Source organism: Enhydra lutris, unplaced genomic scaffold, assembly GCF_002288905.1.
Source record: "Enhydra lutris kenyoni isolate GAN:26980312 unplaced genomic scaffold, ASM228890v2 scaffoldscaffold13, whole genome shotgun sequence".
In the NCBI taxonomy this organism is placed as follows: Eukaryota; Metazoa; Chordata; class Mammalia; order Carnivora; family Mustelidae; genus Enhydra; species Enhydra lutris.
This window is the reverse complement of record NW_019154097.1, coordinates 26,567,925-26,587,724: the sequence shown is the minus strand read 5'-3', so window position 1 is coordinate 26,587,724 and position 19,800 is coordinate 26,567,925. Positions and strand designations below refer to the sequence as shown.

The 19,800-nt window shown below is 46.6% G+C and overlaps 1 long non-coding RNA gene across 1 annotated transcript; it reads right to left on the bottom strand.

Annotated features, from left to right (window-relative positions):
• Nucleotides 1-234: 234 nt before the first annotated feature.
• Nucleotides 235-19,383, bottom strand: LOC111146001. Its single transcript, XR_002640515.1, has 3 exons — nucleotides 18,334-19,383; nucleotides 10,074-10,184; nucleotides 235-1,178 (listed from the first exon to the last, which is right to left on the bottom strand). It is a non-coding gene; the product is annotated as an uncharacterized LOC111146001 (long non-coding RNA).
• Between the last annotated feature and the right edge of the window lie 417 nt (nucleotides 19,384-19,800).

Below are 19,800 nucleotides of genomic sequence, written 5' to 3'. Positions count from 1 at the left end.
TCCACATCATTACACCAGTACATTGCTTGTCAGGTTTAATTTTCATTCTTTTTTTTTTTTTTTTGAAAGATTTTATTTATTTATTTGACAGACAGAAATCACAAGTAGACAGAGAGGCAGGCAGAGAGAGAGGAGGCAGCAGGCCTCCCGCTGAGCAGAGAGCCTGATGCGGGGCTCGATCCCAGGACCCTGAGATCATGACCTGAGCCGAAGGCAGAGGCTTTAACCCACTGAGCCACCCAGGCGCCCCTGTCAGGTTTAATTTTCTAAGATCAATGTGGGATGCGGCTGGAGTTTCTTAGGTAGAGTTTAACAAGGTGCACCGAAATCTCACAAGAAAACATGAAGAGAAACTCTGGATATAGTACTGATGGTGACTAAAATGCATTCCTGTCTTGAAAAAGCTGCATTTTACCACTTAGGTGAAATGACATAAGGTTTACAATGTGCCTTGTAGGTAATAATATTTTCCACTTCCAGGAGCTAAGAATTTATTTTTGTTAATGACCAAGCTCACATTGTAGGCACTCCTTTGGCAAAAACAACCCATGTGTCGAATATGCCTGAACTGTGCCAGCAAGGGTGAGGCGTCCCCCTCCAGAGCAGACCTGAAGCACCTCCTGTCACCTTCTTGCTGAATGAAGGGCCAGGAGGCACCAAAGTCTCTGAGCTGATGGGTAGCCTTCTCCCTGAGCCCTGTGGCAAAGAGACTGAGCCAAAGTGATCTAATTAACCCTGGTGCAGTGGAGTTTTCCAACATCAAACCAAGTCTTCCTGAGTTAGCCTGGTACCATTTAGAAATCCACCAGCTCCTCTTCCGCTCACTCTTGTGCAATTTAACGTGCTTTTTTAGTGAGGCTTTCACAATCCTCCAAACAGTCTGGGGTCCCCCCGAACCCTGCATTTCTCTTCCAAGTCACTTGCAACTACTTCTCTAAGCACATACAAGTGTTTATTTAGTGTGCAGCTTCCTAGCACCCCTGTAAGCTCTGCGTGGGCAAGTCCGGATCTGTTCTCTTCACCACTATCTCTGCTGTGGTGAGCAATGCTGGGCACATGGCAGGGACTCATTAAGTGTTTGCGGATTCCACTGAGAATGGGGCATCAGAAGGTCCAAGTCCAGTCTTGACTTTGCCCCCGCAGGGACTTGGGGCAAGCCTCTTCATCTCTTTGATGGCCTATCAAACAAAGAGTTGCATAGTCAAAGACCTTTCTATAGCTCTAAGAAGATATTTTACAATCTTATGTTGCGGAACAGAAAACAGAACCACATGGCATGGAAGAAGGGCGTGTGTTTTTTTTCCTTTGAGTATGAGGGGAGCTCGGCGAAAGGCATGAGTGTGAGAATGGGGCGGGGGGCTTCCTGAGGCCCTCCTGAAGAAGGGCGTGCAGGATTTGCGTAGGTAGAGGGAGGCAGAAGGATCTTTGTGGTTGAAGGGAAAAGCATAGGCTTTTCTTACACTGGGGTAGTAAGAAGACTTAGGAGCTACAAAGGAAGCCTACTCATTTAATAGCCATACATTTAATTTTTTAAGTTTTTATTTTAATTCCAGTGAGTTAACATACAGTGTTTTATTAGTTTCAGGTGTATGATAGAGTGATTCATCTATAGGTTTAACATGTATTAGAAAAAAAATACAACTAGCACCTCAAAGCTGTGATATACAATTTTCTTTGAAAATAAATGTATTTATCAAAAAGTAAGTCTATTTAAGGAAAATTTTTAAGTAAACAAAAGTACAGGTTATTCTTAGGGCAAAAAATCGTGAGGTTGGCATGTACAAGACTGATGTTTAGGAAACTCTGTCTTCAGAAAATATGTGGAATTGACAATGGGCCAAGTTTAAGGCAGGCGACCTCACTCCATATTTCTCAGTGAGGGATTCTGAGCCAAAGTCATGTTCAGTCTTACTTTCCATCCTCCGTGATGCTAGTTTATTCAGCAACATCCAACAAATATGTCTTGATTTAGTAACTGTAGGCCAAGGCCAATTCTAGGCACTTGGTACCCAGATTCCCACCCTTATGGACCTTAGATTCCAGCTGGGGAGACAAACCATGAACAATAAAGACAGTAGTTATGCATCTGACCCTGACTGTTAGAAGGGGATAGAGCTTGGGGAAAAGAAGAGGAGAGCAGAGTAAGGGTGCTGGGGAGTGTTCAAGGGAGGGGTTGCAGGTTTTTGTTTTTTTTTTAACTTTAAAAACCTTATTATATTTTATTTTTTTATTATGTTCAGTTAGCCACCATACAGTCCATTATTAGTTTTTTATATAGTGTTCAGTGAATCATTAGTTGCGTATAACAACCCAGTGCTCATCACGACCTATACCCATCACCAGTTTTAAATAGAGTGATCTGGTCAGAGTAGGTTTCAAAGTGATACCTGAGCAGAGACTTGGAGGTGGCGAAAGAAGAAGCCATGTGGTCACCTATGGGATGAGTGTTCCAGGCAGAGGGAGCCCCAAATCCCCACACCTGAAGCAGGAGCAAGCCTGGTGTCTTATGGGAAGAGCCAGGAGGCTGGTGTAATAGAGGTAGAATGAGTAACCAGGGAGGGAGGTGGAGAGAGGAAGCCAGCGAGGGCATAGGGAAAAGATCACGCAGATCATGGAAGTGTAATAGCTTTATTCAGAGGGAAAGGGGAGCCATTGCAAGATTTTGAGCAGAGGGGTGACAGTAGGAGTAAATTTACAGTGTAGTAAATTTACTGCAATAAATAAGGCAAGAGATGTCGCGAGTGAACAAAACAGAGCTTATTGGCTCTGCAGTGAAAGAGAACAAACACCAAGGGAACCACAGAGCTTCTCAGACAAGGATGTGAGAAAGGAATTCTTATAGGATTTGGGCTTGTGATGGATTCCTTTAGGGAAGGTTTAAGGAAGCGGGGCTTTGCTCTGGATTGGATGCTCTCGGGAAGTAGGAGTCATCCTATGAATGAATATCTGAATTCTTACCTAACTTGAAGGAAAAGAAGTAGCAGTCACTCACATTAGCCAGGAAAGTGGGCGTGTTTGATCATTTTTGAGGTTTGGATAATGTTCTTATTTTCTACTCAAACATGATTATGGAAAAGTCTCTTTTTTTCTCATCCTGCACTATTGTGTCTGATGTGATGTCTTTGTGTTCCATGATGTCAGCACAGCCTGACTCTGAATACCAACCAGGTCAACTCCTAGGGTCACCAAGCCTGGCTCCCAGTCTAACACCCAGTTATATTCTCTCACACAGGCCCTTTTTTCCTAGAACATGTACATACACAAGCAAGGCACAGGTTTACATCGAATTTCAGAAGCCCTGTGAAAGTCTTCGTGTGGGCCTGAGGACAGCCTCAGGAGCTGGGATGCCAGCAGCCACAATGGAGAGACTCCCACAGACACAAAGCAGCTCTGCATCATGTTTCCACAGCTTTCACTATTCCTGAAACAAATTGATTCTGCACACTTAGTGCAATGTGAGACACGTGTCACCAGGGACATGATCTTTAACTTTGATTGGGAGGTTGAAATATCCCTTCATGGCTCTGAATCAGAAAGGAATTGAGGAGGAAGAGAAGAAAGAATAGAGGAGAGAAGGTAGAGGAGAAGAGAAGAGGGAAGGGAAGGAGGGAGGGAGGGGTTTGTTTTAGGACAAGATGAGAACTCCATTTCTAAGAACCTTCTGGATTCTTCTCAGCTGGCAGGGTCCCCACCCTGACAGACATGTTGGCAGAAGCAGATCTGTTCCTTGGAACACAGTGTCTGCTCCTTCACTGTTTCCATCATTATAATCAGATATGTGTGCATTACACACACAATCATGAATTATATGATCCTGAAATGTCCAAACCAGGAAGGACCTAGAGCTCCTCTCATCCAATTCCTTTATTTTCACCTGGGAAAACAGGCCCAGAGGAGCAGCTAGCTGGTGGTCAGAACCCCATTAAGTGGAAGGGCTGGGACATGAGCCCGAGGCATCTGACTCTAAGCCCAGCGTTCTTTCCATCGTGCAAATGAGAGGAGGTTACAGAGAAATCTATTTTGGCTCCGTCCAAAGAAGCATTTTCTTATAGCTGGAGTTGTTCAAAGACAGAGGAGGCCGTCTGGGAGGGACCAAGTGCCTGATCCCTAGCCCCTTCCAGGAGTGGTACGGGAGACTCTCAGTGTAGGAGGTTTGCCCCGATGACGTCCAAAATGCCTTCAGGTCTGAGAGGTCATTAAGAGAAACAAAAATGTCTCCTTTACTTCCTTAAGCCCCCGTTTTCACATTTGAAAAATGGGGAAGGCTATTAATTCCCACTTTAGAGGATTTCTGTGAGACTTAAGTGAGATAATACAGATCATGCATATAAACTGATGGGCACAGTGCCTGGCATGGCAAATGTTACCTGGGGTGGTTAATAATACAGCCTTGGCACACAATGCATGATGAACTTAACACATTTCTTCCCTGGCATCATGCAGACTGCATCATGTGGTGTACCTATCGACCTTTCACAACCCTTTGATAATGGTCATCATTCTCACTTTCAAGAAGGAAACAGCTGAGGATCTGGACAGTTAACTTGCCCTAGGTCACACACCTTCACAAGTAGAAGGGCATTTTTGGACCCAGGGGCCCAGGCTCCTAGCCTTTGAGCAGAGTGTCCTTCTCACATACTGGAAGGGCAATACATTGCCATTGTGTAATCTTGGCAAACTTCTACCTCCCTGGGCTTCAGTGCCCCCCTCACCCAGAGTGTGTTCTGTTAGATGCTCTCTAAGGTCCCCCTAGCCCCGCCACGGTAGGAGACAGGTGGGGCGGAGTGTGGCCAACAAGGGCTCTGCATACAGGGCACGGGGGCAGTGGAAACACAGGATGTACAAAAATGAAAGGAGGCAGCACCAGAGAAAAATTCTGCAAAGTGTGTCCTGAGATCATTTTCCACATGGACACAACACTATTTGAAGAACTCTCAATCGACAGGTGCCCCCACTTCCCCTCAAAGGACTCAAATTCTCCAGTAGAGTTGATGTTTCCTCCCCTGTGGACCTCCTATGTAGAATCATAATATACAGAAGTTTAAAGATCTCTTGGAGGGGCAGCAAGGTGGTTCAGTCTTGATCTCGTTTCCTAGAGATCATCTAATCAACCTCTCCCAATTTCATGGATGAGGAAACAGGCCAGGAAGGAGCAGGGCCTCGTCAGATCTCCCACGGGGGAATCAAGGCCAGAACCTCCTCCCACCAGCTGGGCCTAACAGGCAAACAGAGGCCAGAGCCCCAGGTGAGGTCCAGGGCTACCATTTTCAGCAGGTGAGATGGGAGAAGTCAGAACTATCCTAGAAAGAGGGTTTTCTATTTGGCTAAAGTTTGGGTTGTTGGGTGTTTGTGTGTTTTATGTATTTTGTGTTGGTGTTTTAGGGGTGGTAGATGGAAAGGGGGATTGGTTGAAGCTGACTGGGGCAAGAGAAATCAGAGCTAAGGAAAGAATTATTTGGCTTAATAATTTTTTTTTCCAAATAGAGAATCTTTCAGAAATTAGATCCAGGACGGAACTTGAATTCTCTGAGAACAGAGGAAGAGAAAGGAGCTATGCCCAGAGTAGGAGGAGAAAGTAGAAAGGAGGGTTCCTGGATCCACTGGGGCCTTGGGGCAGGGTTGGTCATCATCCAACCCTTGTCTTGCCATCTCCTTCACTGCTAAACGCAAAAGGCCAAAGTGTGGCCTGCTCATTAATTTAATGCTGAGTGTGGAAATCAAAAACGGCCCTTTGGTTTGGCTGCAGAGTGTGTGTGTGTGTGTGTGTGTGTGTGTGTGTGTGTGTGCGCGCGTGTGTGTAAGAGACAGGATTTATTACTATGGGGAAGTGATACGGTGAGGAAGTAATTGTTTGTGACCTTGGGAATATTCTTGAACCTCAGCAAGCCTCTCAGTTGGCCCCTCTATGAAGACAGAGTAGCATTATCACCCTTGGAGGGTGGCAAGGGTTAGAAATAGTAGCCAGATGCCAGTCCAGGGGGCACAGTCTGTGGTGGCCAATGGCAACCAGCTGGCTGTGGGATTTCTACCTCTCTGACCTCTCTGTGCCTCTCCAAAACAGTTCTCTGTTTTGGAAATGAGGTGAGACTCTCCCAGCTCAATTTACAGGGTTGTTGCAGGATGAAATAAGATCAAACACATGAAAGGACTTTTAAGCTATAGAATTTTGGACAGATACGGAAAATAACATTCATAACCGAAAGCTTTTTTATGTTCAGATACCACAGGCAGAGACTGCCTAATAAGCTTTTAGAAGACTGGCAAGGGGTCCACTATCTTAAAAAGCGGTCTACCCCAGTGCCTCAGATTTTCCCATATTCCTATGAGGCTTCCTTCCTTTGATCCTGGAGGCTGTCAGTCTCAGGGCCATGCTTCACCACGTGCAGTCCCCTGACCAGCAGCTCCCCCGTCTAACATCACCCGTTAAACGTGCAAATTCTCGGGTCTCACCTGGACCTACTGAACAGAAACTCCGAGTGGAGCCCAGAAACCTGTATTTTAAAAAGCTCTCCAGGAAAAGCATGGACACATCAAAGTTGAAGAAGTATTGGTTTGGAGCTTGGGGAAGTAGAGTTCCTGATTCTTTAGGTCTGGAGGGCTTGAGAGTCTGCATCTCCCAGATGATGCCCACAGTGTGGGTTCTCAGACATAACAAGGTTCGAGAGTGTCCTACAAAGTCAGAATTTTTGCATGAATGGAAGTAACGCCTTAATAACCAACATCTTAGTTAAGCGTAATTGTGCACAGGTCTTGGGTTGTAGGAATGGGTTGCAGAAAAGGCTGAGGGATTCTGGGAGCAAGAGAAACACGAGGCAGCAATGAGAAAGAGAAAGAGAGAAAGAGAAAAAGAGAAGGTAGGAGATCACCGAAGGAACGGTAGGCTGTCCTTGCAGGATGTGCTCAGGGCAGATCTGGGCATTTATCAAATCCATTCACTCACTAAGTGTTGTCTCCGTGTTGGGCACTGCTCTGTATTTTTCACACTCATCAACTCACTGAATCCACTAACAACCCAGTGAGGCTGGTACTATTTCCATTCTACAGCGGAGTAAACTGAGGAACAGAGAGGTTAAGTAATTTGCCCAAGATCACTCAGCTAGTAAGTGCTGGAGCCAGGATTTAGAACGCAGGCAGCTGGACTCATTAGCAGTAGACTATTCTACCTCAGATATGGTTTCCGCCACCAGGAAGCTTACAGTCCCTTGAGGATTACAGGCGACGACTAATAATGGCCAACCCTTGGGTGATGCCTACTACGTGCCAGGCACTATTCTGAGCCCCTTACACATAGCTGCTGTTTTAGCGATGCGAGCAGACGGGGCAGGGCGCTGCGGAATGGGCCTGGCCAAGCACAGAGCTGCATGAAACAGGTCTCTCTGCTCCTGGAGGTTTGTGCATAGAGGTGCGCAAACACCTAAAGTCCCAGACTCCCTGTTCCAAGCAGAGAAGCTCCCATCCAGAAATAACCTTTGCAAAAGGCCCTCCAATACCTGGTCCAAGCCCCACTTTGTGTCCTCGGCCTCCACACCCTCACTACTTCCCGACCTGGCCTCTGAACTAGGCCTCCCTGTGCTGAAGAGCAGGTGTACTTGCCAGCTCTTGGGCTCACCCTGGCTCCCACCACCTCAGCCAAGTTCATACAGCAGGTGAGTCCCCCTGTGTGTGCGGCCCCAGACAGGCCTGCGAGGCCGGGCTGTGGACTCTCTTGACGGGCACCAGAATGAGGGGCCTGTTGAACATTTGGTCCCTGCTGCTGGTCCTGCTGCTGCTGCTGCTGCGGCTGCTGCTGTTCCTGCTGCTGCCACTGAGGCCTCAGCCCACCAGAGGCAGCAACTCTACCTTGCCCTCCCTCCCTCGCCCACATACCAAAAATCACTACCTCGAACCTGGGATTCAAGAAGTTGCCCAAGAAATGAAAACTGACCTCACATCTTTGCACACCACTTTGACGACACATTTCAAGAGCCAAAATATGTGTCTGTCCCTCCTTGATCCAGTAATCTTCCTCCTGTTGGATTATTTACAATAAATTTTCAAAAGTAGGGGGGGACGGTTCCTACATAAAGATCGTCCGTGCAGGATTAATTATTCATTTAAGAAATATTTATTGAGTTCCTCCTGTGTGCCAGACACAGTTCTAGATGGTGTAACAGAGACAGCAAGGTCCCTGCTCTCCTAGGAATTACATTATAACTGTGGGGAAAGACTATCAATACCTACATAGATGAGAAAAATAATCTATTTACAAAATCCCCTGCAGAGAATTAAAATAAGGGTCTGTGATAGAGAATAACGGAGTTTGATCAGGGGGGTCAGGGACGGTCTCTTAAATGTTGGTAAATAAGATGACCTTCAAGCTGAGATTCTCATGAGGAGAAAGAGCAGCCGAATGAAGGTTCCAGAAAAGGAGGGTGGTGGCCCAGGGAACTGCAAGAAGGCTGATCAAAGGATGCAAGTGATCGGAAATGAATTTAAAGGTGAGGGAGGGACCAGATCACTAGGACTTTGTAAGCACGGGTGGAATGTTTGAGCTTCATTCGATAGCTGGCCCTAAGCAAGGGCATGAGACCAGATCATAGATGAGAAAGGGGCAGGGAGACCAGCTAGAGCTATTGTAGCTATTTTGGTGAATAGTAGTGGGAGCTTGAACTAGAACGGTAGAAATGGAGATTAAGAGAAATGGGTAGAGTCAGGGTATTTTTAGAGGCAGCTAAAAGAGTTTGCTGAAGGAATTGGGATGGGGGTGATGGAGGCAGAGAAATCAAGAATTATTCATGGTTTCTCAACTGAGCTACCACAGGAGCCAATTATATAGTTGGGGAAGGCAGGAGAAGATAAAAATTTGAGAAGTGAGAAGAGAAGATATAATGGGATGAACTCTGTCCCCCTGAAAAAATAGGTTGAATTCCTAACCCCCAGCACCATAGAACGTGACCTTTTCTGGAAATAGAGTCATTGCAGATATAATCAGTCAAGGTGAGATGAGGCCATACTGGAGTGGGGCAGGCCCTTACTCCAACATGGCTGGTGTCCTTAGGAGAAGGGAGACGTTTGGACACAGAGACAGAGACACACATGGAGGACAGCACGTGAAGACAAGGACACTTGAGGACGGGACAGAGATCGGACAGATGCCTCAACAAGGGCAGGGATGCCAAGAGTTGCCAGCTTGTCATCTGAAGCTGGGGTGACACAGAGCGAAGATTCTCCTGCAGAGCGCTCAGAGGGAACCGACAGCTGGAGTTCAGAGCTCTAATCTCCAGAACTGTGGGGGAACACATCTTTGTTGTGTTAAGCTATCCAGTGTGTGACACTTTGTTCTGGCGGCCCTAGGAAGCCCTGGAGAAGAGAATGAGGGTTCTGCAGGGAGCTTGTTATGTTTCCATGAGAAGCCGTGTAGATGCCCACACGGAGATACCAAGCAGCAATCAGATCCACGAGTCTAAGCTTATGTCGTATAAAGCAATTCACCGTACCTTAGTGACATGCTTTACATGATACGTTAACTACGACATATGAAGGATGGCCTGAAGAGGTAGAAATGATGACACAGACGATGGTACACACATTCCATGAAATATTATGCTGCCTCTGAAGGGAATCACTATAAAGACTAGATATAAAGACTAGACTATATAGGCCTGGAAAAATGCTTATGACAATGCTACACACACAGGACCCCGTGATTGCCATTCTGTAGTGACTGTGGGTGAGAAGCAGGTGTCAAACAGTCTGATTCCGATCCTAGCTCCAGCTCCTGGGAACAGCCTGGGATAAGTTGCATGTCACTGCCTCCTGCAGGTTATGTTTGTTCAATGTACTTAAAGCTGCAAGTTAAGTGAACACGAGGCTAAATTGCAAAGTGCTGAGATGGCAAAGTAAAGAAGCAATTGGTGTGGAAGTTGAGTTAATCCAGGAAGACTTCCTGGAAGAGCTGGCCTTTGCAAAGTAAGTGCATGGCCTGGGTCAGAGTGTCTACCATAGGACAAGCATTGCGGCAGCATCAAGGGATGGACTCAGTAAAACCTCCAATAAGTCATTCTCTGTGAACACACTTGTGCTGGAACTCTTACCATACACAGAGTGTCCTGATGGCTTATCCCTGTCCCTTCATTCCTATGTGGGTGAGTTCCTGGAGGACTGGTGCTGTGTCTTGTTCCTCTCTGTATCCTTAAGCACAAGACCTGGCAAAGGGGAGATAAAAATTAAGATCTGTTACATTTAATAGAACATCATAATCAGAATTTGATTGTTATACAGGAATGTGCAACAAAGGACCATTGATAGAGAGTCCCTTGACCTGTGGACATGAGGCTCCTTAAAATCCCCTCAAGGTAAGGATCTGAAGCCTGAAGTAGAGCTAACTTTCTGTGCCTGCTCAACGACTTTAACTAAGGTGAGTATAGGGACTTCATTGCTTTGGAAGATAGAAGCAAACACCATGAGTTAGAATAATATAACCGAAGAAGTCAACCTATTTTACAATAGCAAAGAGAATCAATACATTGAGTAAGTAAGACTCACAGTGTATAATCATAATGCAACTTAATTTCATTTCCCAACCCCACAACGGAGAGATGCCCTTTCTCTGCCCTTTAATGACAAGCTGGGCATCCTACAACTTTTCTGATCACTCTCAGGAAGTAAAAAGTCCTGCGATCACTTTCATCACCAAACAAACTCTTTTCATAAGTTAGATGCTCAGTCCCATACAAAAGCAAAATTCCTAATTTGATTTAAGATTCAATCTTTTCTTTCAACTGGGGCTTGCTGCACGTGGGACCCCTATAGCTGGGGATAAGGGCAGGGACCGCTGCTGTTTTCCCCCTTCCCCCTCCCCAGTTCACTAAATGTGACTTCTGACTTCTCCAGGGCTAGAGGGGTCGGGGTTTGGGGAGGTGAGGAGAGGCAGAAGAAAGGAGAGCAGAAGAGGTCTTACCTGACCAATGCTATCATACAATGGCTTTAAAGCTGACTCTAGGGTAGACACATCCATAGATTTTTCACACACTCCCCCCACAAGCTCTGAGGACCTTCCCCTTACGTGGGCATGGCACTGCCTTGAATCCCATTGTTCACTCCTTCTGCAGTCCTAAAAGTCCAGCAATACCTTCAGTTAGTCCCCCCTGTTAGATACATCTGAGAGGCCTTCACATCAGTTCTTCCAGGGCATGGCTCACTTGTAGTCCATGGGAACAGCATCCTTTACACAAACCATCTTGAGGTGTTCAGGCTCATCTGAGCGGTGCCACCACTCCTTTGTTTGCCCAGGATGGCACCCGTCTCTAATCCTTTAAACTCTCTGGGGGCTATCAGGGGTCACTTGTCACTTGTCAGGGGTCACTTGTCTCCCCATCTCAGATTACCCTAGACACACATTAAGCTCTCTAAGTAGATTCCATGGAGCATTTCTCTCTCTCTCTCTCTCTCAGTGTAATTAACAATGTGACATTAGTTCCAAGTGTAAAGGAGCCCCCCCCTTTCTTGACTCAAGAAAGGGAGACACACAACTGTTCACTCTAACACAATCTTTTTCAGCTCAATGGCAGCACTGGGGGTAATAGAGGGCATACACACACACACACACACACACAAGTACACCCACACATACACATGTGCTCACATAGGGAAATCCAGCACTGTTTCTCAAGAGTTTCATCTATTAGGAGAACTAGAACATGAATCCATAAGGTTAGCACAAGGCAGAAGAGTTCCTGTTGGACACCATACAGAAGGCTCCATGGAGAAGGCAGCTCTGAGCTGGGTCTTGAATGACTAAGATATGCATAAACTGAAATGAAATATTTTCAGAGAGAGGGAATTATATGACTAAATGTCCAGTGGTGGAATCTAGGAGGTGTGTACAGATGCCACTAAGCAGTTTGTTTAAATGAGACAAGTGAAAAATAAAGCCAAGCCAGACCCAAAACAAACAGAATAAGGGGTTTGGATTTTTGCCGACAGGAAGTGAGTTTTGAAGGTTTTAAACAGGATAGCAAAACGGATGATGGGTTGAGAAGGGCAGTGACTAATTCTTGGTGAAATGTGGTCTACATTTCCTTGAGTCATTAACCAGGGTCCCATTAAGAAGAAACACAAAACAAAAACCTTCCAGGACTTGCTTTCTTTTCCAGGAAAACCCTTGCCCTTTGGAACTTCTCATGAGTTTAGTTTATAAAGACATCCAATCCTGTTTTTGCTCTTAGATAAGGGGCCTTGGCACAGCTGCCAGTCGCTGTACCCTCCTTCCAGCTCTGAGGCCCTTGACCTCAGGCTTTGTGGGGCTGCTCAACCCCTCTCCTCATGGCCCCCAAACTGCCCTCTAGAAGAGGCCAAGGAGAGGGGTGTCGCTTTCTGAGCAGGAGGGCCATGGAAACCTTGCCTCAATGAGCCCACCTACAAAGGCTTCACCCTGGGCCCTTTGAAGCCCAGTGGGAAAATCCAGGAGGCTGCAAAGCCAAGAAAACAACAGGTTTGGATTCAAATCCTAGCTTTCCCCTTAGCTGATCTCGAGACCTCCCTCGGCCTCTATGTGTTAATCTGTAAAATGGAAACAAAACCACTTCCCTAGGCAACAATATTGCCCATGAAGATTAAGCAAGAGGGAATTTGTAAGCATAACTTGCACATAGCAGATGTGCAAAGAGTATTCCTCCTTCTCCCTCTCCCAACATCTCTGTATCTTGGTTTCCTTGCCAATTAAATGTGATAGGGATTCAAGGATAAAGTTGAATCTGATGAATTTCCCAAACCTCCACTACCTGCCTCACACAGATGCCAATGAGAGCAGAGGGCCTTTCTCGCCTTGTCTGAGCTCTGGAAACTATTTTTTCTTTTATGATATTCAACAATTTTTTAAAAAATCACAAAACCACTTAGTAGTAGTACTCACTGACACAAACTTAGAATGAGCCAACCTTCCCCAATCTCTCCCCATAACACCGTCTGATTCAGTTTCCCCTTCTTTAAAGTGATTGTGTCTGAGACAGGTCCCTTCTCTTGCTCTCTGCAACTGCCCCCTAGGTTGGGAGGATGGGTCCCGACAGAGAACATGCTGAGTATAACCTCTTGGCCATGGCCCTGGGGAAAGGCACCCAGCCAAGGAAAACACTAGTGGAAAAAATGAAGAAAAGATTCCAGGTTTATGAGTCCCAGACTGAAAAACAAAACTGCTGAGTTGTCTCCTGAATTAGGGAAAAAGAACACCACAGCCGCCTTGAGATTTCCAGGAAACAATTTGTGAAGCCTTTGGGCAAGACTGGCAGGGGGACTCAGGGAGGCCCAGCTGGGTTGGATGCCATGGGCCGGAGGGGATGGGGGTGGGGGGTGTCCCTGTGGAACTCCGAGTGTTCAGGTGTTCCCGGGCACAGTGGAGTTACATGACTGTACATGGTTTATATGGGCCTGTGTGTGCACACTTGTTGATTTGCCTGTGGACAACCCCCCAAGCATTTACTGAGCACTCTCTATGTTCCACTGGGCACAGCACAAGGGGACGGGTATGCAACAACAAAGAAAACACAGTCCCTGAGCACAGGGAGCTGAGTTTAGCAAAGGATGCAAATTAGCAGGCATTTCAGTTCAAAGTACAAGCATCTGGGAGGCAGTTTGTATGGCCGTTCAGAACACTAGCTTTGCCATCAGGAGCCTGGGATGCAAGTCCAGCCACCCACTAGCTCCACGACTTTGGAGATCTCTGACATTCAGTCTCCTTAGCTGGAAAGTGACCATATTAAAATGACATCCTGGGAGATAGCATGCGTGTGTAAATGTATGGTGACCCGTCTCCATTTTGTGCTTGCAAGGTCTGCCTCTGGATAAGCACATACAGTGTGCAAAGTCTGGGTGAGCTGGGTGCAGGGTGTTAGCACATCTGCTTATGTCACGCATGTGGGGTGCCCGGCTCTAATCAGAGGTCACAAATAGTGGCCCACAGACACAGTTTTGGGGGGCACTCACCCAGCTGGGGTCTGGTTTCTGGCTCACGGAGTATTCTAAAACTCAAGACATTCCACATACAAATCCCGATTTCCAGTTTCTCTTCAAACCTTGGACAAGCTGGCCATCCTGCGAGCATTTACATGTGTGTGCCTGTATGCCATGGTTTCTGCTTGCCATGGATGTGTCCTTCCCAGGAGCACCTCCCTGCTGGCCGGTCTCCAGGTCTGTCCTTGGAGGGGCTCCAAGGTGGTTCAGAAGGCCTCGTGTGTAGACATGTTCTCTATGGAAGGAGAGGCAGGACTGGGAAGAAGCTGGTGCCCGGACCCCAGCTTCTCCGAGAAGCTCCAGTTTCGGTCATCAGAGAAGCAGAGAGAACTGAGGACCCTACCCAAGGCTCCAGCTGTATGGCTGGACACTGGTTACCAAAGACGGTAACCAAGGATGGCAGCTGGAACAATGGCTTTTCTTATCTATTTGATTTTGCATTTCAAAAATGCCTGAATTATAGCTCCAAAATGATTAAGACAATGACCTTCTCAGGAAGTGTTGCTGAATGTATATGCTCTTATTCTTTTTTAAATGAGCAAATAGGGGGCAACTGCCTGGCTTAGTCAGTAGAGCATGCAATCCTTGATCTAGGGGTGTGAGTTCAAGTCCCACGTTGTGCGCAGAACCTACTTTAAAAAATAAATCAATGATAAAATAAAATGAGCATATAGGCTCAGGGTATAAGCTAAAAACGTATTTGTTAAAATACGTTTTGGGAACCTATTGCAGATGTGGAAGGTGGGACTGTCATCTTCCTACTATCCCTGGGTCCTCTTAAGATGACAGATCAGTCCCTCATAATAGGTATTTACTGGGCCCCCACTGTGTACAACATGCAGTCTGGACAAAAGGGGGCCACCCAGTTGAATACGCCCAGTGTGCATACACTCAGTCTTATGGAGAGACGCCCACAGAGAAATGAATGCAGAAACAACAAAGGACAAGGTATTACCGAGAAATCTTCGGACCTAAGAACACCAGAACACAGAAGAAGACCCGTGACTTACTGTGCAAGCTTGTCCCCCTCTCTGGTCCCCTTTTCCCTTCTGTAAGATAAGAAGGTCAGAAGAGATGAGAGAATACCGACCCCACGTGCACAGCCCTGCCCAGCCCCCAGCTTTGGCATTTTTTTTTTTGAGAGAGGACATGCTGTAGCCCCAGCCTCTCATTCTCTGCCCCACATTCTTGTTTCCAAGTCTTGGCTTGTGCTGGGAATCCATCTGGCTTGAGCTCTGAAAGAAATTCATCAGAGGAGGTTTTTCACATTGCTTTCTCTTAAAAGAAAAAAAAAAAAGTCTGGAGTCCCCAAAGACGAGGCATCTTGCGGAACCTCCATCACAGGGGTTCCTGGTCCAGGTGGGGAGAGCAGCCCCCAGAGAGGTGGGAGAGTTTCCCCTTCTGTAGCACCAGGACTTGCCATGAAGGATTCCTCTGAGCTAGTTCTCCCACTTCACAGATGGGAAAAAGGAGGCCTGAGGAGAGGAGGGACTTGCCTCACAGTTCTGATTCCTAAGCAAAACTCTCCTCGTGCCCTGATTTTTCTCTCAGACTGAGTCCTCAGGACAGAAGGGATGAAGACCACCAGGCCATGTCCCTCCTCAGCCTGATGTTGACTCCTGTTGAGCTCAAACATTGAGTTATTCTTGTTCTTCACCGACTAAAGGCCCGAGAAACCCAATCTCACACAAGTGTGTGTAAAGCAAGAGCGGTAATTCTGTAGCCCAGAAAACCATCTTGGAGACCTGGGGTATCCACCTTTAGGAGGGTCTTTGTTGCCAGCATCCACAAAAGAAGGAATTTCATACATATAAAACCAATCTGTTAGAGCAGGGTGCACAGATGACAAGAGATAGCAAAGAGAAGGAGTAGGTGGTCTAGTATTTAATCCAAAGATGTTTGCCTTCCTCCTTATTGGCATCTTGGGGACTTGTCCTTATCGAAGTGTCCATTAGCCAAGCTCTTTGCCTCAAACACATCACTATTCTCATGAGTGTCATGGGCACTTTTATCATAAATGGAAACTCCCATCGTGGTTTCAAAGTGGCCAGTCCTGCAAATCACTGGAAAAACCCAGGGACACCTCTGATGCCTACGGTTCAAAGAACATCAGAAGCACTCTGTCCCTCACCTTAAAATCTGGAGATCTGTTGAGAAAGTGAAAGTCACCCAACACAGAAACTCCTTTCAACAAACAACCCCAGATTTCTCTTCGAACTTTTGTTAGAATGCCATCTCTCTCTTCACAATACCCTAAAAAAAAAGGCCAAGTCAAAGATACTTAAATATTTTTTTTGATGATGGTAAAATCATCATCTACGATATTCCCCTTAACTAAAACTGTTTATGGCTAGTGTCTTGCCTGTTAGTCTCCCATTGAACAAATGTTTATTATTGGATGCCTCCTAGGGACTAAGCCAGGGGAAACAATAATGAAGAAATCAAATACAGCTCTACCTTAATGGACTTAATTAATTTAATTTCCTATATTCCCTGTTACTCATATATTCTAGTGGGGCAGAAAGAAAAAAAAAAACTTATAAACAGGCACATTTTGTAAATTGCCAATTATTATAAGTATATGAAGAACCAAGAAACGTGGGATGTTTTTAAGCATCACAGCCAGGGAAAGGGGGCATGCTACGGGCTCTCGTTTTCACAGGATCATCTGGTGCGTATCTTTGTTTTGTCATTGATATCCCTTGTGCACTGCAGAAGTACTGAATCTGGATTGAAGAACCCAGTATAATTTGGTCTCCTTCTCTCCTAGGTGACTGCTAACCTGTAGTCATCCATTTCATTAAATTTCTTGGCTCAGAAATCGACAGTTATCAGAGGAGATTAAGATAATGCTAACAGGAAAGCTGTTCACTGGCCCTTTTTTTTTTTTCTTAAGACTTATTTATTTGAGAGAGAGAATGGAAGCAGGGGGAGTGGGAGAGGGAGAGGGAGAGAGGAGCCTCAGGCAGACTCCCCACTGAGCACAGAGCCTGACAGGGGCCTCGATCCCAGGACTCCCAGATCAAGACCCGAGCAGAAATCCAGAGTCAGACCGACAGACCACCCAGACACCCCACCACCTGTTTTTACTGGACACAAGCTGTGACAGACAAAGCCTGTTGCTGGCAATGAAAAGAAGGCATTTGAGGGCAAAACTGGGAACACTCAGTGTTTGTAAGGAGAGGGGGTGTAGCCCATTCTGGGCTCCGCATTTTAAGCATTGATTGTAAGGACCTATTTAGCCAGAGCGACTCCATCTTGGTTAAAAGCCATTTTGTTGTTTGTGCAGTAAAACTTAAACTGACCCTGCCCCTTTCCCCCCAGAGAAACTTACTTAGAAGCAAGTCTGGGAAACCAGTAAACTATGGGCAGCTAGTTCCTAATAACAGAGCCCAGAATACAAGGCCAGGTCGGCCAGTTCTTGATAACAGAGCCCAGAATACAAGGACGAGTCGGGCCAGGTGGAAACATCCAATCAGTAAGAAACACACATACTTTTTCCCTAACCACCAAAGAATGTAAACCCCGCCGTTTGGGCGCCAACCTTGAGCACCAATTCTGACCAGAGTAATAGGTTGGGTCAAACAGCTACTATAGGGTAAATTGTAATTCAATTGGCCACCTGCGTATGACCTAACATGACTACAATCTCATTGGCCACCTATGTGTGGCCAGACTCCTGCTCTATAAAAGGTGGTCTGTAAGATGGGGAGGGGTCACTCTCTTCGGAGACGGCCCTGGCTGGTCAGTCTGACTTCTTCTAATGCTCGGCATAAAATAGAGCTTTGCATAACTTTCACCTTGTCTCAGTCTCGTTCCCCTGACCGATCAGTCTAACTTCTAATACTTATCATAAAATAAAGCTTTAAATAACTTTCACTTTGTCTCAGTCTCGTTTCGTTTAATAACAGACCTAACATTGATGACAAATAGGACCATGCCCAAACGGGCTCTCATCCGCTGACAGTACTGGTAGCTGGTTCGTGCACATCTAGGAGGTAGCGGTGACCGGGCCAGAAGCCGTGTCTGCTTCACTCACAGGTGCAGCGTGAGGCCTGGCCTACGGCCTAGCCCAGTGTACGTGTTCAAGCAAAATCAATAAAAATGTCTGCAGCGACTGGGACCCGCCCTTTACCCCTCCCCCGCCCCCTGCCCCCCCCCAGGACAGACTCTGATTTCCTTCTCCTCTTCCCCCCCCCAAATGGAGCCAGTGACTAAGCTCCTCTCCTCTCACTGAAGAAGACATCAACTTGCCTTCTTGCTGAGGAAATGTCAGGAGTTAAGGGGCCGGAGAGGGGCCGGCATTCTGAGCCGGAATGAAGCGCCAGGTGGCCCCACTTCACCTACCTGAACCCGAGGCCTGGATTTTGTGACGTGGAAGTGTTGGTGTGCAAAGGGTCCAAGGGCATCTGTCCCACTCTTCTTCTCATCTTTGCTGTGACCACAGACGCCAATCCTCCAGAGACTTCCTTAGGCTGGAGTCTGATCCTGCCTTCTCCCAGAAGGCAAATGACCTGGGCCAGGCTAATGTCTCTCTCCTCTCACGCCCTGGCTCACTAGCAGCCAGAACCATAGCACAGGCAAAGGCACACTTGTCAGTGTACAGGCTGAACGGACTGGAACAGCAGAGGCAGGTCAGACCCGGAGAGAATCCCTGTTTCCACATTCGGAACCTGAACACAACTCATTAGGCCCATGATTTTTAAACCATGTCCCTGGGGCCCAGAGGTCAGGATGGGGAAGACAGAAGCCCAGGGCAAAGGTTCTGGGCCACCTGCTCTGCTTAACAGAGCATCTCCGCCTCTAGCGGGTTTGTATATTTGGGTTCCATACTGAAAGCATTCAAAGACACAGTCCTACAGCTAATACAAAGTTTGAAAAACCCAACACATTCTATGAGCTGTAAGGTCATTTGCCTCTATCAAAAAAATCTATGAACTATTATTTTTTGAGCCATTATCTAAGCATTCGTTTATTCATCTTCCAACTCCTCCTGGTTTAGAGGCAAGGAAAAAACGAACAGAACATAAGTCTGACTCCTAGTCCAGTGCTCATTCCGATATATAAACAGATGCTCCAATATATCACACAGATTTCCAGGTGAGGGGCAGAGGGACGAAGATACAGCTCCTCTTCCTCCCAGCACCAAACTGTCAGAGCTTTGTCAGTTTTTGCCAGTTTTCTAGTCTCCAGAAGCCAGAATGGGGACGTGATGGGATCGCAAAGGCAGGTAGGCTAGGCAGGCAGCTTCAGCTTCAAGACCCTGGTGGCTGAAGGACAGGTGGCTGAAACTGGAGAATGGAGCCTTTTGGTGCCTCCTAGGACCAACACAGCAGACAGGGATGTGAAAGGGGCCGCCGAGGCTCAGATGTTCCCCACTTCCCCGATTTGCTTTCTGGTTCCTCAGTCACGGCCTCACACTCAGACCACCGGATCTTACGGCGTAGCCAGATGGACTACATTTCTTTTTAAACTTATTTTTAGAAAGAAAAATTTTCTCTCCTGGGTAGAGATGAGTGGTCTCCGAAAGGTCTCATTTCCTCTCTGAGTCAGGTTTAGCCTCCTGACGCTTGGGTTTTAATTTCTTCAGCCGTGCCATTCCCTGAGCACTCGGAGATCCTCTGGTGATGCCCCCTCAATTTCAAGAGCCCCCCAAAATAAGCCAAATGACTACAGATAAGTTTTTGGTACTTTCCAAAATTAAACTATTTCCCTTGGTAAATTTCCACCAAATGAGCTCATTAATTTGAAAACAGGAAGTGACACATGAGGAGTGTGAGGTCAGGTTGCTTGTTCGCTTACATTGCTCTATTT